Here is a 20,933-nt window from a genome sequence, read left to right as displayed (position 1 = left end):
TGACTGGAAGCTGCCTTAAAGATAAACACGGCTGGGGGTGGGGCGGAGCCGGGTGGAGCCCTCTCCCCTGCTCTCCCATCTGCGCCCTCTCTGAGCGGCTTCCTTTCTCACCATCTCCGTCTTTGCTTTCTCTCCAAAAAGAAGGGCTGCCGGCCCTCCTCTCTGCCTTTTGAGACGCTTGCCATGGAGTTAATACTAATCGTGATAATAAACTTCCCACCGGGTAAACAAAGCGTTCCACACTCCTGATGGTCACAACATCCCTATGAAACACATATTCTTGTCCTTCCCCCCATTCAATTTAGAGCCATGGAAATCGAGGCCCGCAGAAATGAAATGACTAGTCCAAGGTCACAGAGCAGGTAAGGGGTGAATGCAAGACTTCCAGACCCTTGCGCTAGACGCTGCCGCTCCACCGCCTGGGTTAGGGCGTAGGGGTGGGGCTGCAGAGAACGTTCTGCCCCAGCCCGACTCCAGGAACTAGCACTCCAGGGCCACTTGCCCTCAGGGAAACCTTTCCCGAAAGAGCGTGTGGGGCCCTGAGGTGACCCGCTAGCCAGAACACCTCAGTCTGGGAGTGGCTCCTCCTGGGCCTTGGCGTCTTCCCTCCGGGAGCCGCGTCTGCAGCCCCAACGTCATAGCAGGCCGCCGGATGCCCACCGAGGCCTCCGAGAGCGTCGCGAGGCACCACTCCCGATCCCTGGGGACAGGCTACAGGGCTTTTCGAGGTGCCCCCCCCCTTCTGTTCCGACCTCTCAGGCTACTCTGCCCACGCCCTCCGCAGAAGGAACTTCCCACTGGAAAGCAAACCACCGCAGCCCGGCGGGGCCGGGGACACGCTGGAGCCAGGCTCCAGCCCCTGGAAACCCGGCCCGTCGCAATTTGAGCAAGTGCCTGTACCTCGGGTGTGCACGCTGCGCTTCCTGGGGCAGAGTGGTGGGTTCAAATCCTGTCTCCGGGCGAATTCCTTACTTCTGAGCTCCGCTTTTCTGGTCTATAGAACTGGGAATACTCAAAGTACTCATCTCAGGTCGCTCTGAGTGTTAAAGGAGATCAATTCTGTTAAGTACTTGGTGCCTGGCACAATAAACCCTCAACGAATGTTAGTTTATTATTATTAACTCGGGGACTAGTGGAGGCTGACTTTTCTGCTTCTGGGTGTGAGCTCTGCGTTCCTGTGCGCCCCGAGGCTGCGGACGCGGCCGGGAGGAGCCCGGCGACCGAGGCTGGACACTTAGGCGCGCAAATCTCTGAAGAAGAGCGGGGTTTACCCGGCGGCGCGCCGTTTGGGGCTGGGCTCCGGCGCTTACGTGAACTCGCGCGGCGTTCTCGGCGCGTGCGCCTGTCTGTCCTGAGCCGCGTGCGTGTCGAGGCCTGTGCGTGTCACGAGCCTGGTCCCCGCTGACGCGTCTGTGGGGACCTCACCTGCGCTCGATTTAGATTTCGGCGGAGACAAGAGCCTTAGGTTTACCTGACGGATGCGTGGTGTCCACGCTGTGTACACAAACCCAGCGAGACTGGAGTCCCTGGTGCTCGGCATCTGGTTCATCGAACAATTTGCGCTATTAATGGTTATTTTATTTATATCGTTAGAATTGTACCCCCGGGTCTGTTTACACCAACGTCTGGCCGTCCTGGCCTCAGTGTTTGGATAGGGGATTACACTAATGGATGGCCAAATGGGAGGGGAGAAGGAGGCGCGGCTGGAAACCGGGCTCCGGGCGGCCATGCAGGGTGGGCCTCCAGGGAAGAGGGAGCAGGCCTCTCCTGGGCTCGACCTCTGACCCTGGGAGGGAAGGAAACGTGTCTGCCCGCGATAGGAAGCCTCGGCCTCCGGTGGGGTGGAGGCTGGAGGTGCCTGCTCCAGGGACGGGGTGGGGAGGGGGGCTACCTCTCTTCCCTCAAGGCCGACTCCAAACTCGAGGTCGTCCCGCTTGGGTGCGTACACGTCAACAAGTAAACAAGACCTGGAGCTACCGGGATGGCGGCCGCTTTGATTCACCCTGGCGACCAGTTTAATGCTTCGGCTTCTAAATCCGGATTATGGCTGAGCCCCAGGCTCCTGGCGGCTGGCGGGGTTAGCGGTCCCTTCAAAGGGCGGCCGCCCAGCGAGCGCGCAACTGCCCAAATCGGAGAGGCCCCACCACACCCAGCCCTAGGTGCGCACCTTCAAGTCACCTGAGCAGTCCCGAGCAAAACGCGGCCTGGCCACCCAACCCCACGCAGTGCGAAGGCCTGCCATCTTGCAGCGGGCAGGTGTCTGGGATCTTGGCAGCGTTCAGCTCAGCTCGAAAAGGCTAGGCCTAGAATTACAGGCTTTGGAGCCAAGTGTCTTTGCTACAGGGCTAGGGTTGATGCATAAAATTATCTAACATTTAGTTAGAATTTACTATGTGCCAGACATCATATCAAGCAGTTTTACTCTCCACAATAATCCTAGGAACTATTATCCCATTTTACAGGAGAGGAAAAAAGAGGGTTCAGTAATTTACGCAGTCTCACAGCTAGTGTCAGAGCCACGACACTAACTGTGCAGTCAGGTTACAAAACTAGCGCGAGATTGTGCACTAGTTTGGAATCCTGCTGTAAGCTATGGACCCTCTCTCCCAGAAGAATGTAACCGTTGGCCAGTAATTCCAGGGACTTCACGGAACCCCTTAGGCCCTTTCACAGACCTTTGATTAATAGCTTTGGCTTTACAGGTCATACAAGTCGCATTTGATTTAATTTGTTGATTTGAACAGAGATTAGTAAGGTAGTACGTTTTAAATTTTGTTTCGAGGGGTAGGTAATTCGGTTTGTTTATTTGTTTGTTTATTTTAATGGAGGTACTGGGGATTGAACCCAGAACCTCGTGCATACTAAAATCACGCTCTACCACTGAGCTATACCCTACCCCCAATAAGACAGTACTTTTTATATCGTTTTATAACTGAACATTCCTGAAGCTCAGAGAGGTAAAGTCACTTGTTCGAGATCACACGGCTGGTAAATGTGGAGATGGTCTCGCAGGTCTTTGCATTCTAGAATCTTCATGCACACCACTTCTCCAGTCTCCCCAGACCCCTAAGTTCTCCTTTCTGTCTCTTCCCTCTTAGCTCTCACTTTCTCCCCTCTGGCGGGCGGGCGGGCGTGGTGCTAGTCCTTTGGAGGATCTGGGTTTTTCTTGGGGGCCCCTCGGCTGGCGGGGGCGCAGCGCCAGGACCCGGTTGCCCTGTGCTCTGTGGGCCGCGCTGCCAGGACGCGCGCTCCGGTAAACGGTTTATCTAAAGACAACTTCTGTTTCTCGTTCGCTGTCGGGAGTTGCCCTGCAGCCAGCAATGAAAAATGTGCCTTTTCCCGAGACTCTGGCGCTGGTGATTTATGTGGGAACCGTCCTCACCCTCGCAGCCTGGGCTGCTCAGCCGGGCCTAGTGGGTGGAGGGCAGGGGCCTGCCTGGAAGAGAACCTGGTGCCCCGGCCCTCCCAGCGCCCGCTTTTACGGCGCCCCCCTCCACTCCTACCTCCAGGACATTTTACAGCCGCTCCCCCAGGAAGCTGAGCGCTTTATCGCGGTAAAGTAAACACCATTATCCCAGGTCCATTAACACGGAGATTTTGGCGTTGTAAATAGAACTCGAGAGAGAGAAGAGCAGCCCCCGCGAACTCCCTTGTAAAACGGTGAAGGGTCTCCAAGATTTATGGCCGTTGATTGGCCCCTCAACCTTCTAAGAAATCCCAGTCTTGACCAAAGCCAGGAGGTGGGGCATTCCTCCCGGCCTAGAAATCTCATCCCGGGTGTTAGGGGTTGGAAAGTAGGGAGTCCCCAAGACGCGTCTAGCCCAATCATTAATTTTCTTTTAAGTTACAAGTCCAGGAACGCTGGTTCCTTTCCGGTTGTGGATGCATAGATAAACTCTGCAGCTCCCCAGGAGCTCTTAGCAGAGAGCAACCAGTGGAGATGGTGCCAGGGTCCAGGATGCTTGTGTTCCAGGCTCCTTCCTCATTTGTAAACTGGATAGTGCTTTCAGCAGCTACTTAGGAGTCTATAAAGCACAGGAGACTTGTCACTGGTGAGCACTGCCCAGACACCTTGTGACCTGGGGCTGTCATTGTATGGCCTTGCTTTTGCTTCTCTTTCCAAAAGGAAATGCCCACCTTGTTTACTCTTGGGGCAGCCTATATATGAAATCAAGTAAGGATGCACACAGCAGAGTAGACAGCCCTAGCTCTCCACCTCTCTGAGTTTCTATTTCTGATGAGTATCTAATGACCTGTTCCAGGAAGTTTCTGGTCATCTAGAGTGTGGTTTTCTCAACTTCTCAAGTCAATATTTATATTGACAAAACAGTTGATTTTGAACTAGGAAATGTGTCTCAGTTTGATTGAGAAAACAAAGGGACAAGTTCTCCAGGCCAAGGGAAGCTTCAGGAGAACCCCACCCCTCCTAACCTTTGCCAAGATCACTTTGAGAACACAGTGCATTCTGGGAGGTTGCTCCTTCAGCCCCAATAATTTAGTCATTCTTGTGAGAGTTGAAGGGTTGGCTTTGGGGAAGGAACAATAGAGGAAAAACAGGCAGCAGGAGGATGCCAGAAATTGGTTTTGGTCCTTTGGCGTAACTGGCTCTTTCTAGAGCAGGGACTTTTTAACTATTTTTCTGTGTCAAAGACTGCTTTGATAACTTTTGACAGTCTGGTGAAGCCCATAGACTCCCTCTCAGAATAATATTTTTAAACGCATAGAACACATAAAATAAAACACATATAATGATACTGAGATACAGTTATCAAAATCTTGTAAAAAAAATAGGCATATAGTAATAATATATGTGCTGCTTTATTGGTTCATTAAATAACAAAATCTAGTGGCAGGTCTAACAACCATAAATTCAATGTAGTGATGAATGTAAATGGAATGTCAAGGTATCTGCAGTGGCAGTAAGGTGCTATGACAATGTCAGTGGTTTCTATTGGTGACAAAGTCACAGGCACTAATACTACCGGGTTTGTTGCCTACATTCAAAAGTGACGGAAATACTAAATTACAGTTATAATTAATCAGAATAAAGATATTTTCCCCTTTTAACTTCATGGACCCCCTGAATTCTATTCTCAGGTCCTTTGGGAATCTATAAACTGTCAGGTTATGAACCATTGGTCTAGGGTCAAAATCTAGATTACTTCATCTCAAAGAGTGGTCTTTGGATCACCTGCATCAGAATCTTGTAGGGGTGTTTGTTAGAAAATTCTAGGGCCCCTTTTAAGATCTATTCTGTGGGTGGACCCAGAAAACTGCATTTTAGTTAATTAATTAATTAATTAATTTGCAAGGGGGTAACTAAGTTTATTTATTTGATGGCGGTACTGGGAATTGAACCTAGGACCCCATGCATGTTAAGCATGCACTCTACCACTTGAGCTATACTCTTCCCAAAAGCTGCGTTTTAAACTGAATTCTCAGAGGACTGTTTTCACACAAAGTGTGAGAGTCACTGCTTCTGGACTTTACCCGTTAGCATCAGCACTTCGGTTGGCTGCTTGGGTATTGAAAGGAAGATCCCCTTGGAGAGCTGAGGGGTGGGGTGGGAAAGCAGGGATTCTGGGCAGAGGCTCTTCCATAGAGACTAATTTAAGGTGGTGCACATGAACTTGGTGGGCAGAGCAAGCTGGGGCATGGGAGAATACCAGGGAAAAAAGCTGGAAGGGGACATTTTGGTAAAGGGTACCAATGTGCTGACAGAGGCTTTGGAAGAAGTTCAGAAACGAACTTGTTCAGTAGCAAGTAATGTCCCCGGGGCCCTGTGTAGACTTCTCTATCTGCTCTTGCATTGGCTTCCTTTGTGCTTTCAGGTGCTTTGAGTTTTTAGCTCCTTTACAGAGTCTTCCCTTTGGAGCTTTCATTCATTTACTCACTCACTCTCTCACTCATTCATTGTCTCAATGAATGCCATGACCCAGGCCTTGTTCTAGATGCTATGAAAGATACAGAAATTAGTAAAGAGGTAATCACTACGCTTCAGGTGATCACTGTGCTTTCACAGATACCCTCTCTCATCACTAGCAATCTTTTTTTTTTTTTTAACATTTTTTTATTGTGTTATAATCATTTTACAACGTTGTGTCAAATTCCAGTGTAGAGCACAATTTTTCAGTTATACATGAACATGTGCATATTCATTGTCACATTTTTTTCTCTGTGAGCTACCATAAGATCTTGTATAAACAGTATAATCTTGTTTATCTATTCTACATTTTGAAATCCCAGTCTGTCCCTTCCCACCCCCCACCCCCTTGGCCACCACAAGTTTGTATTCTATGTCTATGTGTCCATGAGTCTGTTTCTGTTTTTTTTTGTTGTTGTTGTTGTTTTTTGTTTTTTTTTAGATTCCACATATGAGTGATCTCATATGGTGTTTTTCTTTCTCTTTCTGGCTTACTTCATCACTAGCAATCTTAAATAAACTTGATAAGCATCAAACTTCTTTTGAGCCAGGTCTGATTTGATGTTTGTACAGTCACCGAAGACCAAAGAAGTCTCACTGGAAGGCTGGAAGAGCTTGTAGTATATTGATTACTTGGGCACCTGTCTTTTCTTTTGCAAAAGGTAACTTAGATAGACTGTGAGCTTTGATGAGCACCATTATAATGGTAAAGTGTTGAACGAAGTGGGGCTTATTCCAAATGTAAGAAAAGTGTAAGACACACCCAACATGACGTTTGAGAATAGTTATGAAATTGCTGCCCCAGATCAAGCTTATGATGATTATGACTGACAGCACAGAATAAACGCAGCTCTAACAAATTTTCACCTGGCATGAGCTTCAGCCATAGCAGTACTGTTTGCCTCACTTTGTATTCTCACACGTGTCTTCATCCAGGTTTTAGCTCCTACTCTCATATATAGCAGGTGGGTCTGTGTCTGGAATTCAGAGTTTAATAAAGACAAGGTAGAGTAGAAACAAGGGTCTAGAGTCAGAAGATTTTGGTTCCCATTCTGTTTCTGTCACTTAAGAGCTTTGTGATTTGGGCAAATAAGTTGAGTTTGAATTTTCTCTTTGGTAAAATGATTATAACAATGCCTATTTCATAAACTTATTGGGAGGAGTAAGATAATGTATGATAAAAGTGCTTTGTAAACTACAAGTCACTGTACAATGTGGGTAGGTAATTATATGCTTTTGGAGCCAGGCGGACCCGGATTCCAAGCCTGGAATGAACTACTTACTTGCCCTGTATATAAGTTATTTAATTTTCTGGGCTAAGTTTTCTTATACCATAAAATGAGATTCACAATATCTTTCTCTGAATCATTGTTCTAAGATTTAAGTGAGACCATTGTACATAAAAAAGTGTCTACCACATCGTAAGGCAGCTGACAGCTATTCCTAGGTTGTCGATGTTGGGATGGCTGTGACTGTGCCCTATTTATCTTTGCATCCTTAGAACAAGGCAGAGAGTGTTGCACATGGCAGACTCTTAATCTTGGTTGAATTAGTAATTAAGGAGTGTCACCTTTGCATATGTGTCACCAGGCACATAGCATAAGTTATGCTTAACAAAGTCCTCACTGGCCAAGCAGAGCTACTCCTGGGTCAGTTTCAACCTCAGTTTTATCCCAGTGAGCCTGTAGCACCTACTGCCTTCACCCCCTCCCTGGAGGAACAATGGGTCACGATAAGACTCAGAGAGTCAGCAGCAAATGGCTCCAGCACATGGCTTGGGAAAGACACACATTTCTAAATCAAATTAATCAAAAGCAATCAATCAACAAATGTTTACTGAGCTACTCCTATGTACCAAGAACTGTTCTAAGTGTTGGGGATTCAGCAATAAATAAAACAGACAAGATTTCTGTCATCAGTCCCTTTAGCCAGTGCAAAGATTGACACCTAGAATTTCTGTTCCTTTTTTTGTTTTCTTTTTAAGGTGAGTGGATTTGAGAATCTGGAGGTTGGAGTCCAGGGAACTAGCTGCAGTGACTGAGCCTGGGAAGGTGGTCTCTGTTTGAGGAATTCGAGGATATACAAAGGACTGGAGAATCAAGCATAGCATAGTCGCATACACTAGTCAATAAGGACACAATTACATAGGGAGAAAGAAGCCAGGGTCAGGGGAGAGAGGGAGAGGGAGAGAGAGCGAACAGGGGAGAAAGAATTAGTTTTCTATTGCCGCCATAATACATTACCACAGACAGTGACTTAAAACAGCACAAATGTATTATCTTACTGTTCTATAAGTTAGAAATCTGACATGGGTCTCACTGGGCTAAAATCAAATGTTGCCCTTTCTGGAGGCTCTTGGGGAGAATCCATTTCTTTGCATTTTCCAGCTTCTAGAGGCTGCCCATCTTCCTTGGCTACTAGCTCCTTTCCTCCATCTTCAAAGCCAGCAATAACTAAGTCCTTCTCAGCTGCATTCTCACTGGTTCTTTCTCTGACCCTTCTTCCTCAGTCAAGTCTCTCTCTGACCACATTTGGGAAAGGTTCTCTGCTATTGAGGATTCATGTGGTTAGGTTGGGTTCACCTGGATGATCCAGGAAAATCTCCTTATAATAAGGTCTATACCCGTAATCACAGTGCAGTTTTGCCATGGAAGGTAACATATTCACAGGTTCTAGGGATTAGGATGTGGGCTTCTTTAGAGAGCATTATTCTGCCTACCAGAGAGAGAGAGACAGGAGACAGGAGAGGAAAGAAAAAGAAGAGGAGAAGGAGAGGAAAGAGCAAGGGCAGGGGGAGGAGGAGAAGAGAAACATTTGCCTGGTGTCTTTCCCAGAAAAATGGACTTCCAATAGCTGAACAATTAAGAATGCAGCTAAAGTTCAACATTTTCTGGTAAGTTATATTCTACTTTTTGCTGCACATTCAGCAGCTGTGGACATAACATATAACACTCAAAGCACAAGCCAGTGCTATTAACTTCTGCCCCCTCTTCTCATCCAAGAGTCCTTTGCTACTTGCAGGCTATCTCTGAGTATGCAGGAAGTCAGCTCCTTGTTGATTACCCTTTATCTCTGTCATATTTCCAGGTTTCCATCTGATGCAAGATGAATCCCAGGCAGAGCTGTGTGAGAGCTGATGTCTGTCTTTGATGCCTCTCTTGTCTTTACCCCTAAGCAGATTCCACTGCTTAAAAGAACATACACAACCGTCCGAGGATTTGTCTTTTCTTTTTCAAGGTACACATATGGGAAAAGTCTGGAAGAGAGTCTCCAAAATGATAGTATTTGCTAGGTGGTAAAATTATGGCTTTCTTTTTTATTCTTCTCTTAAACACTGTCTGTTCTTATGTATTTATCAGTAAAAATGTATATTCACAAGTGTTAGCCATTTGACGGAGAACTAGCGGAGGGAGAACAGTACAGAACTGAGAGGTGGAGATCAATATTTAGATTTTATACTTTTATTTCTGGGGAGGCAGCTTTGCCCGGAAGTGAGGAATGTGAGTCAGGTAGATCTGGGTGGAGTCCTAACTCCTCCACATACACGTACAACATACATGTGATTCAGTTTCTTCCAGTGTAAAACGAGGAAATTAAATAGCTTTTATTTCATAGTGTTTCTGTGAGAATTACATCACAGATGCATACAAACTACTTTGGCTGATGTCTGGCACATAATAGACCCTCAGTAAACACAAAGTGTTATTTTTAGAGCTCAAATATTCCTTAATCCAGCCTTCAAAGCAGATATCAAATCTGTTATTAGGGACAGCAGGGGTGGTCATGTTCCTGATTTCTGAATGTGGCAATTATGGGCAAACAGAATGTGTTTCCATTTGTGAACCATCAATTTGGGTGAAAACCCATGAATGACTTAATTATATGGACAAACACTATTGGTAATGCAGGATATTAAAGCAAAGAATAAAAAAAGCAGTCTTTCAAATTTATTTACTAATTATTTATGGAGCACTTAGTATTTTCCAGACCCTCTAGAGACAGGTCACTGTCCCCAAGATTTTATAGTGTACCAGGGGAGAAATGAAATGAATCCAAATAGATAAAAAAAAAAAAAAAAAAAAAAAAAAGAGGCAGAATAGATAACGAGTACACTGGAAAGTTAAAGAAGGAGGGTTCCCCAGAGGACAGTCAAGGAAGAATTCATGGAGGAGCTGGGATTTGAGTTGGGCCTTGAAGGGTGATGTGGTGGCGGGTGATTCTGGATCACCCCAAAGGCATTTTCAGATTCAAGCTTCCACCAGCGCAAAGATTCATTCCTTGTTATTACCAGGAGCTATGCTCTTTGAAACAGGAAAGAGTTTCTGTGCAATAGTACAATGGTTCTTAAAATGATAAATATGCAAAGAATTTAATAACAAAAGATGCTTATATGTTGAATATCCTCTCAAAATGTATGCACAGTATGATTTCATTTATGTAAAACGCACAGAAAAAAGATGACAGGAAGTACTTAAAAATGCTAACACTGTTGCATCTAGATGTGGGGTTTATGAATTTTTTTCCCTTCTGTACAGTAATGTATGTGTGTGTGTGTACTAAATATCCAGAAGGGAATGTATGAAACACATGTGTTCAGTTTTAATAGCAACAACAATAATATAAACATTTATGAACTCACCATAGAAACATTGCTGGTACTTAGAAGTCCCCTGTGTGCTCCTCCCCAGTTGTATGTATGCATTCTTTTTCCTGAAATAGAATTGCTAATTATTTCCTTAGAGTTTTTCAACCTATGTGTATATCCCTAAACACCATATTGCTTAATTTCAGGGAAAAAACTGAGTGTCAAACTGAAATCTAGCTGTGTGAGAAAAGGACAATAGTGCTACTATTAGATGAAGGCTCCCAGAAGGAGGGAAGAGGAACAGAGTATCTGAGCCTTAGTCCTACTACAGCTTTCCTGAGAGTTGACCTGAACCAGCTGGGAGATGTCGGTAGGCAAGACTGTGAATAAGTCCTGAAGCCTAGGGCCCTGGAACCAGAGAATCTAACAGGGCTGTTGTGTGGGACAGAGACAGGGTGTCCAGTAGATATATGGTCGGAGGGAGTGGGCTGCTCTGTGTTTTACTTCTAAGTCCCGATAGATTCCTTCTAAAGCTTAAGAGTAGATCAAAGAAGACATCTCTGGCCCATTTAGCTGGCATGGAAGGGAGATCTAGCATTTGATACACACATGGTTAGGGCAAGCAAGTATGCATGAGAATCTGGACCAGGCTTATGTGGGCACTCTGTCCTCAGGTTAAAAATATGATCTGATGGTGGAGGAGATCCTGAGGATGACGGTCTATGAGGATGCTGCTCCCGTCTGAACCGGCTGTCCTCATCACTAGGGGCAAACTGTTCTCTTGGATTCTCAATCGCTCTCTTAGGAATTCCCTTCACCCCTCCTCAGTTGGCTTACTGCTTTCCTATATCACATGTTCTCTTTATGGTTATTGCTTTATTTTCTAGGAGCACTACTTCCAAAAGCTTTTTGCAAAAGGAAGCGTGCATGGGAGGTCAACAATTTGAGATCTCGAATATCTAAAATGACTTTTATTCTACCCTTATATTTGATTGATTTTCTGGATCTAAAATTCTTACTTGGATAATATTTTTTTCCCCAGAGTTTGGAAAAATTTCTCCATTGTCTTCTAGCTTTCCATGTTAATATTGAGAAGTCCTAATTCCCTCTAAATCACTTATGTTTTCTCTGTGGAATCTTATAGGAACTTTTCTGTTCCCCCAATGTTATGAAATTCCACAATAATATACCTTACAGTCGGTCTACTTTCTTACGTTGTCCTAAGCACTTGGTGGATCCTTTCAGTCTCATGTTCAGATTCATGTCCATCAGTTTGAGAAATTTCCTTGGATTATATCATTGATTTTAACCCCCTGTTTTCTTCTTTCTCTCAACTTTCTGGGAGATTTCTTGATGGTATCCTCCTACTCAATAGCTTTACTATTCCTTTCATCATTTTAATTCTCAAGAGATCCTTTTCATTTTGTCCTCTGAATGTTGCTTTGTTGAAACACACATCTGTTTCTTGCTTCATGATTGCAATATCTTCTCTTGCTTCTTTGAAGGTAATATTGATAATTTTGTTTTGTTTTGTTTTCTTCTGTCTGCATAATTGTTGTTTCTGTCAAGTTACTTTTTTCATCCTTGCATTTTATGATAATAAATTTCCTCAGATATCTGATGACACTTGAATTCTGCTAATGATTAAGAAAAAGTACCTAAGGGGGAACGGTTTAGCTCAGTGGTAGAGTGTGTGTCCTGGATTCAATCTCCAGTACTTCCATTCATTAATAAATAAATAAACAAACAAACCTGATTACCTCCAACCCTCACCCCCCAAAATAAGCACCTAAAACGAACAGAACTTCTGAGAACTGGAGAGAGGCTTTGGACTTTGAGCTTTACTGTGTGGTGGTTTGGGTGAGCTGTTTGTTGCAGAATGCCTGCTGTCAGGATCTTTAGGTGTTTCTTTTTTTCTCTTGGGCTTGTCAAATTCTCAGGGAAGCATCCTCCAGTCTCCTGCCTGGTACTGCCTGTTCTGAGATTTTGAAGAGTCTATGAATTGGATTGTCTCAGCTTTTCCTACTGCTACCTTGGGATTTCGTTTTCTTGATTCTTTTACACGTCCCTACTCTTAAAACTGGGAAGTGAAAAAAAAAAAAAACTAAAGAACAAACAAAGATAGGACTGTGGTGTGAGTTTAAATTCTGGATCCTAACACCTAATTTTTATTTCAGAAACGAGTCAGACTTGTGTAAGAGAATGCAAGAATCAAGCAAATTATGTATGTCCTAGACTTTCAGCTAACTCTCTAATCACCTGGGCAAATGAAGGGAATCTTGGATTCCCACAACAGCAGAATGTCTGAACTGAAAGACATTTTGGAACTAATTCAAGCCTGACATGTGCAGAAAATGAGCCCAGACATCCTGTATCTGCCCCAGAAGTCATTCTCCGAGCTCTGTGTTTGCCTGGCCTAATACACAGCTAGCCAAGATCCTTGAGCACACACTTCCCAAGGGAACAGAGGGAGCCCAGAAGTCTGGATCTCGAAGGAAAGAAAACTTTCAGAGTTTTCAAGTTGCCTCATCAGGTTTTGCCCCTTTTGATAAATGTCTGAACATTTGGGAAGGGCTTGGCCCTGGAGGGATGGGTCATAGGGTGATTATAAGCAAGAACGATGGAGGAACACCTCACCTCCCATTGCCCTACCAGGGCCAGTCCAAAACTAGAACACCAATATCCAAACCTATCATTAAATCCTGTGCCATGGGGTAAGTCAATACAAAGTATTGTTATTCCCAGAAGCCTAGAATCATAGTGAAAAACAGGAGTAGAATCATAGTGAAAAATAGGAGTCAGAGGCTTTAAAAATGATGTTAGAAATCATTCGGATTGTTCTTTCTCTTATAAATTTCCTCACCTAGTAAACTGCAGACTTGGCTCCACATCCTCTCTTTTTTATTTCATTATATTTTGTGTTTAACTGCAATTTTATTTATGGGTTTGAATAGGTATTAAGTTCATGTTTTTCAAATCTCAAAAGGTACAAGTCTCCTATTTCCCACGTGCCCCAGCCCCTAGTTTTCTTCTCTAGAACTATTATTTTAGCGTATATTCCAGAAGCATTTTGTGCACGTATAAGCAAATAAGTACATACTCTTTTTCCTTCCTTTTTGCCTTTTGCACAGATGGTAGCATTCTGTATGTAGTTTTCTGCACCTGTCTCCCCACCAAATAGTACTTTTTGTTGCTGTTTTTTAATATACCTCTGTGTAGTATTCCACCATATGAATGAACCATAGTATATTCCACTAATACACTAGAGATGAACTTTAGTGTTATTTCATCTTTTTTTTTTATTGGAGTATAGTTGATTTACCATCTCTTTTTCTTTTGAAGGAACTTGATTTCCTAGTCTTTTCTCTCACTCTTCTTTAAAATTTTAATTTTTTATTAAAAAAATAGGCTTTAAACATTTATAAATTTAATAGGTATTGCCAAGTTACACACTAGAAAGGGCATAGCAATTTACACTCCCTGTTTTGCATTATCCACAACAGCCAAACTGTGGTAACAAGCCAAAGGTTTGTCAGCAGATGAATGGATCAAGACAATATATGCAAAATGGGATGTTATTCAACCCTCAAAAAGAAGAAAATCCTGCCACCTTTTGACAATGTGGATGAGCCATTATGTTAAGTGACATAAGCCAGTCATAGAAGGAAAAATAGTCAGATTCATGGAAGCAGAGACTAGAATTATGGTTCCCAGAGGCTGAAGGAGGGGGAAATAGGGAGTTATTCAATTGGTATAAAATTTAAGTTATGCAAATGAATGAGATACATTGTACAACATGGCACCTATAGATAACAGTACTGTATTATGCACTAAAATTTTGTTAAGAGAGTAGATCTCATACTGTGTTCTCAACACACACACACACACACACACACTTACACACAAAAGGACACAAGGGAATTTTTTAAATTGATGGATATGTCTATTTCCCTGATTGTGTGATAATTTCACAGGTGTAAGCATATGTCCAAACCCATCAAATTGTATAATAAATATGTGCAGGTTTTTTTTTTTTATCCTCAGTAAAGCTGTTTTTATAAAAGAGAAAAATGCCCTTTTTTTTCACAGCTTCACCAGTATAGGTTGTTCTCAATCTCTGAAATAGTCATCCATCTGATAGGTTTTTATTGGTTTAGTTTTAATATTTTCCATGATCTAATTATATAAAAGGTAAATGATTGCTAGATAAAATTTACAAAATACAGAAAAGCAAAATAAAATGATTTTTAAAATAACCATAATCCCATCCAGCAACAACCAAGTTATAACGTGGGGGGCATTTACAGCCCGCACTATAATTTACATTCCTCTTCTTCTCCTTTTTGATACAAATTTGGTAACATACTAGTATATTATTTCTTAACTCACTTTTTAAAGTTAATAGCATATGATGAACATTTTCTACATTGATTACTTCTATGTCAAACATAAAAATTTTATTATAAAAATTTGAAACATGCATAAAAGTAGATAGAATATTAGAATATCATAATAAAATCTATATATACACTACCCAGATTTTAAAATTATTAATATTTTCTCACTTCACTTCATTTATTTCTTTTTCTTTCTGCTGAGTATTTGAACATACTTTCTGGCCATTATGACATTTTACCCTAGATAGATTTTTCTAGATTTTAGTAAAACCACTCTTCTTCAGTTCTCTCCTTAATTGGTTATTATTACTGGTGATTTTACGTATTTATATATGCATATATATACATGCATATATAATTATGTGATGTTATATGTATAATTATGAGATGATATATATATCATATATATTTCATGTGTATATACAATTACATGATAGAATTACAATACTTCTCTGAGGCAAAATGGTAGAACCAGGCAAGCTTCTTATCCTGGGGGACCCAGCACCCTTGTCCTTTTTCTAGGGACCCAAGAAAATCATTCAGACAAAGTTGGGAACTTAAAAAAAAATATTGAAGAGCACATAATTTAAAAATTTATCCTTAAAGCAACATTAGCTGCCAGGTAGCTAGGAAGGACATTAATACCTTTATTTTACAGACAAGAAAACTGAGGTTCCATGAAGTTAAGGACTTGCTAAAGGCCACACAGACTAATGAAGAGAGAGAGAGGATTCTAACTCATCTTCTTACTTTAAAACTAAATATTCTTCCTTTCAGGAGTTTTGCATCCTAAAAGAAGACTGCAGGAGACAATGACGCTTTACACGCAGTGATGAATAGGTGGCGTGGGATTCTGGACTTTGGAGGAAGATAGTTTGGAAAAGAACTACCTTTCCAAAGACCAGTCTCTGCTTGCTCTACCAGAGTTGGAGGTGAGCATGTGAGGGGCTGCCTTGGGGGAGAAAGCAATTGGGGGAGATTTTGTAAAGGAACAGCTAAAAGAATTTGGGAGTTTACTGGACACTGGGAAAGAGAAATTCCCATTGGTGAGAATTCCAGTTGTGCTGCTAGGACCAATGGCACATTGTCCTATTTGTATTTGGGAGTGGGTCATGTTGACCCTTCAGAGCCCACCCTTAGCCATTTCCACCTTACTTACAAGGAGCTTGTTCCTACCTCTCCTCAGTCTGTCCATGGGGTCTCTGTTCCATCCTATCCCTGGGCACTGCACACTCAGTGGAGGGAATGGAGACGCCAAGCCTAGCTCTGGTGGTGACCTTATCACGACTTTTCCATCATACTGGCTGTGTCATCGGAAAGGCTCACTCACTGTGCAGGCTAGCCGGCTTCCAGGGAATTCATTAACTGTAACTGGGGTGTGTGTGACCCTCAGCTGCTCCCAGGGCTTTCCCCTTCCTTCTGCCCACCCTGGGTTCACTTCTGGAATTGGACCAGTTCTCCACAATCGCAGCCAGGGTGACAGCAAGTTGTGATGAATGGACAAGGAGCTGCGGAGTGGCAGGGCGCTTGGTCAGGAACCCAAGGCTGTGTTTATGAGAAGGAAGAGGCTGTTTCCTGAAGCAAGCATAATGCAGCTCTAAAAAAGGCAGGGGAAATACATCATGCGAGGGAGCGTAACCCTGGGACGGCCGCTGGGAATCCGAGTACCAGAGAAGCCCGGGCAGGTCAAGGTGCCTCTGACAAGGCCTTTTTTATAGGCCATTTGCGTGAGGCTTTGCTGCTGTTCCCTGCAGAGCTGACAGCCACTCAAGGTCTCCGCGGGAAGCTTGGAGGCTAATCTTAGCTGTCACTTTCCAGACCTTCTCCACTGGCCCTGCTGATGCATTTAGGAAAGAAATAACATTCTATTGTTTTAAAATGCTGGAAAAAACGAGACAATTTTGGCCGTTGGTTCTTGCATTGCTGCAAATAGATTGGGAGTATCAGCTCTTTGCTTCCTTCCAAACCCAGAGCACAAGAAAGTAACTGGAATTCCCTCAATGATCAAGAGAGGTCTGAAAATGTGTTTCCCCCAAAGAGTGTTACTATCTCTATTTATCTCTGAGGATTTTTGTTGCTCTGACTTCCCTAAAGATGCTGCTGGGTTGTAAAGGTGACTGGGGAAAAGGAGCTCTCTGTGTTAGTTTCCTATGGCTGCTGCAACAAACTACAAACCTAGTGGCTTCAAACAACTGAAATTTATTCTCTTACCTTTCTGGAGACCAGAAGTCTGAACTGAGTCTTATAGGGCTAAAATCAAGATTCCAGTAGGGCTGGTTCCTTTTGGAAGCTCCAGAGAAGAATCCATTCCTTGCCTCTTCTAGCTCTAGTGGATGTCAGCATTTCTTGGCTTTTCAGTCCCTTCTTTCACCTTCAAAGCCAGACGTGTAGCATCTTCTTTCTTTGCATCTGTTTCCCTCTGCGTCTCTAGTCTAATCTCATTCTGCCTCCCTCTTTTATTTTTTTTTCTCACATTTTAAAAATAGTGGCAAAATACACTAACATAGTTTACCATCATAACCATTTTTAAGTGTATAGTTCAGTGGTATTAAATGCATTCATATTGCGGTGCTGCAACCATCACCCCCATCCATCTCCATAGCTCTTTTCATCTTGTAAAACTGAAAGTCTACACTCATTAAACAAGTCCTTATTCTCTCCTCTCCCCAGGCCCTGGAAACTACCATTATACTTTTTGTTTCTATGATTTTGTGCACTCTGAGTATTTCATACAAGTCGAATCATACCATATTTATCTTTTTGTGACTAGCTTACTTCACATATGTCACTGGCATAATGTCCTCAAGGTTCATCTGTGTTGTAGCAAAAGTCAGCATTTCCTTCCTTCTTATGGCTTAGTAATATTCCATTGTATCTATATACCATATTTTGCTTATCCATTCATCTGTCAATGGACAGTTGGATTCCTTCCACATTTTACCTGTTGTAAATAATGCTGCGAACAAGGGTGTGCAAATATCTCCTTGAGACCCTGCTTTCAATTCTTTTGGAGTATATACCTAGAAGCGGAGTTGCTGGATCACATGGTTAATTCTATTTTTCATTTTTTCAGGAACTGCTACACTGTTTTCTACAGAAGCTGTGCCACTTAACATGCCTTTTCCCAATTTTTCCACATCATTGTCAACACTTGTGACTTTCTGTTATTTTGACAGTAGCTATCCTAATGGGCGTGAGTGAGGTGGGGTCTTGTAGTTTTGATTTGCATTTCCCTAATGATCATGCTGTTGAGCATCTTTTCATGTGCCTTTGGACTTTGTATGTCTTCTTCAGAGAACTGTCTATTCAAATCCTTTGCTCTTGTTTGAATTGAGTTGTTTACTTTTGTGTTTGTTGAGTTTCTGCCTCTCTCTTATAGGACACTTGTGATTACATTTAGGATCCAGAATTATCTCCCCTTTCCAAAATCCTGCAAAGTCTCTTTTCCCATGTATGGTTTCAGAGATTAGGACCTGAGTATTTTTGAGGGTTGTAGTTGTAAAAGCCTGTCACAACCTTTAATAACCACAGGAGTTTATCGAGCATTTACTGTGTGCTGAGTACTGTGCTAGGTGCCTTGATGTGGGTACTTTTCTAATTCTCCCCCTCTGTGAAGTAGGGACGGCCTCCAATTTGCAGACAATACTAGCTAACACTCACTGAATTCTTAGTATATGCCCGTTCTCTTCTTGGACTTTAGATGTATTAACTTTTTAAATTCTTTTTTTTTAGTTCTTATTTCCTATTGAAGTGTAGTTGATTTGCAATGTTAGTTTCAGGTGTACAGCAAAGCAATTCAATTATATACATACATACATACACAGATATTTTTTCAATTTCTTTTCCATTATGGCTCATTACAAGAAATTGAATATAGTTCCCTGTGCTGTACAGTAGGTCCTTGTTGTTTATCTATTTTATATATGGTAGCGTGTATCTGTTAATTCTTTTCATTCTTACAGCAACCTATGAGGCAGATACTAATATTATCTCTACCTTACAGAAGGGAAAACTGAGGCATAGACAGGTTAAATAATTTGCCTGAGATCTTCTAGTAAGAAGCAAAACTGGAATGTGAACCTAAGCACATAGCTACTAAACTTTCTGCCAATTCAGCTTAGTTCTCCTTACTTCACAGTAGAGGGTTTACCTGGCTCTTTATTGTCTTTATTCCACTGACAGGGTGGAAGTGGTATTGTGATCTGAGGTTCACCTAGAAGCTCAACTGGCCAAATGTCAGTTTCTTTCATTGCCTGGGTATACTCCTTTGCATTCAGTATTGTCCTTATACCCTTTAGAATTCATTCAACAAATATTTACTGAGTGCTAGCATTTTGCAAGGTGCTGGGGTCACAGCAGTAAAAGACAAGGTCTCCGCCTTCATGAAACTTACGTCTAACCGTGTAGCTAGTTGGAAACCGTTCTGTAGTCCAATGCCTTTATATTCAGACAAGAAATCAGGATCAGAGCAGGCAAATGAATTGCCTAAGGTCAGACGGTTTGTAAGAGACAAAATCATGACTGAAAATAAAGTCTGACACTCATTCCCAGGCTTCTTCTACTTCCTACTTCCTTGTTCTTTGTAATGGTTTTTGTCTGCTTTCATCTTCAACAGTGATTCCTCCCAAAACATCCTTCTGCTGAAGTAGCCCTTACTGAGGTCCCTTGAGCTTAATTATCAATTGATTCTCCTATCTTAAAGGACTGAGCAGTCTGTCTCATATTTAGAGCAACTTCCCTTCTTTATTTTCACATTATGTTCCTTCTTCCCTGTAAGTTACATTCAAAGGCTTCACCACCTACTGCAATTATTCTATTCCATAAATGGGTCATTTTCACAGAAGAACATTACTGTATGATTCCATTTATATGAAATTCTAGAAGACTGCAGAAAAGAGAAGTGTATCAATAGGCACTTAGTGTCAGCGATGGGAATTTGCTGCAAAGAGGCACAACAGAACTTTCTAGGGTGATGGAAATGTTCTATCTTATTAATGTGGTTGGTGGTGGTCACACGGGTGTGTATATTTGCCAAACTTGTCAAACCATATCCTTGAGATGGACGTACTTTGTAGATTATACATCAATAAAGTCAATTTTTTTTAAAAGGCAACTTTTTGAGACAGGCTGTCTTTCTGCAAAGAGGCAGATAGGATCTGCCAGAGTAGAGATTTGGGACTTAAAATGCAATGACTCAGCTAGTACGGGTGATCGTACCCAGGGAGAAAGTGAGGCTGGAAAGGTGACTCTGCTCTTTGCTCATTTGGTCTCATTTGCCATGTGCCTGTCATAATGTAAGCATTTGCTGCAGTGAGTGTGATCTTGGTGTTTAAAGATACTTTAACTGGCTGGGCTGATTTACAAACATGGCTTTAGAGAGGCATGTGAGTTTGGGCACATCTATTCTATTTTATGGCTGATTTGAGGACTTTCCAAAGCTGAGTTTTTATTACATGTATATGGTTGTCACTCTTTGAGCTGAGTTTAAAACTTAACTATCTGCTTTTTTTTTTTCTGTCAGACACACCATCTTCTAGTAATTTATCAAATGACCAACAGAAAGGGAAAGAGAAGAGATATCCATTACATGTCCTCAGAGCCCTGTAGAAAACATGGAGCTGTTCCTCGGGCTGCATACATGTGGATCTACAGGAAAGGTGGTACTGTCAACATCAAGGGAATGGGCACTGTTTAAAAAGGAATGCGCCACAAATTACCCACAGCAAAGCTGGAAGGGTCTAGGCTGTTAGCCAGCATGTTGTTGGCATTGTTGTTAACAAACAAGTTAAGGGCAAGATTCTTGTCGAGGGAATTAATGTGCACATTGCACATATTAAGTGCTCTGAGAGGCAAGATAGCTTCCTGAAACATGTGAAGGAAAATGATCAGAAAAGGAAGGGAGCCAAAGAGGGAGGTACTTGGCTTCAACGGAAGCACCAGCCTGCTGCACTCAGAGATGCACACTTGTGAGAACCAGTGGAAAGGGGTCTGAGCGCTGGAACCTATTCTCTATGAATTTATTGCATAA

The 20,933-nt window shown here is 42.6% G+C and overlaps 1 pseudogene; it reads left to right on the top strand.

Moving 5' to 3' along the window:
- The first annotated feature begins 20,405 nt into the window (after positions 1–20,405).
- Positions 20,406–20,933, top strand: LOC116155855 (large ribosomal subunit protein eL21-like; annotated as a pseudogene).

The sequence above is a fragment of the Camelus dromedarius genome, chromosome 8 (genome assembly GCF_036321535.1).
Source record: "Camelus dromedarius isolate mCamDro1 chromosome 8, mCamDro1.pat, whole genome shotgun sequence".
NCBI classification, from domain to species: Eukaryota; Metazoa; Chordata; class Mammalia; order Artiodactyla; family Camelidae; genus Camelus; species Camelus dromedarius.
The sequence above is the reverse complement of the archived record's forward strand: the minus strand, read 5'-3'. Positions and strand labels throughout refer to the sequence as shown.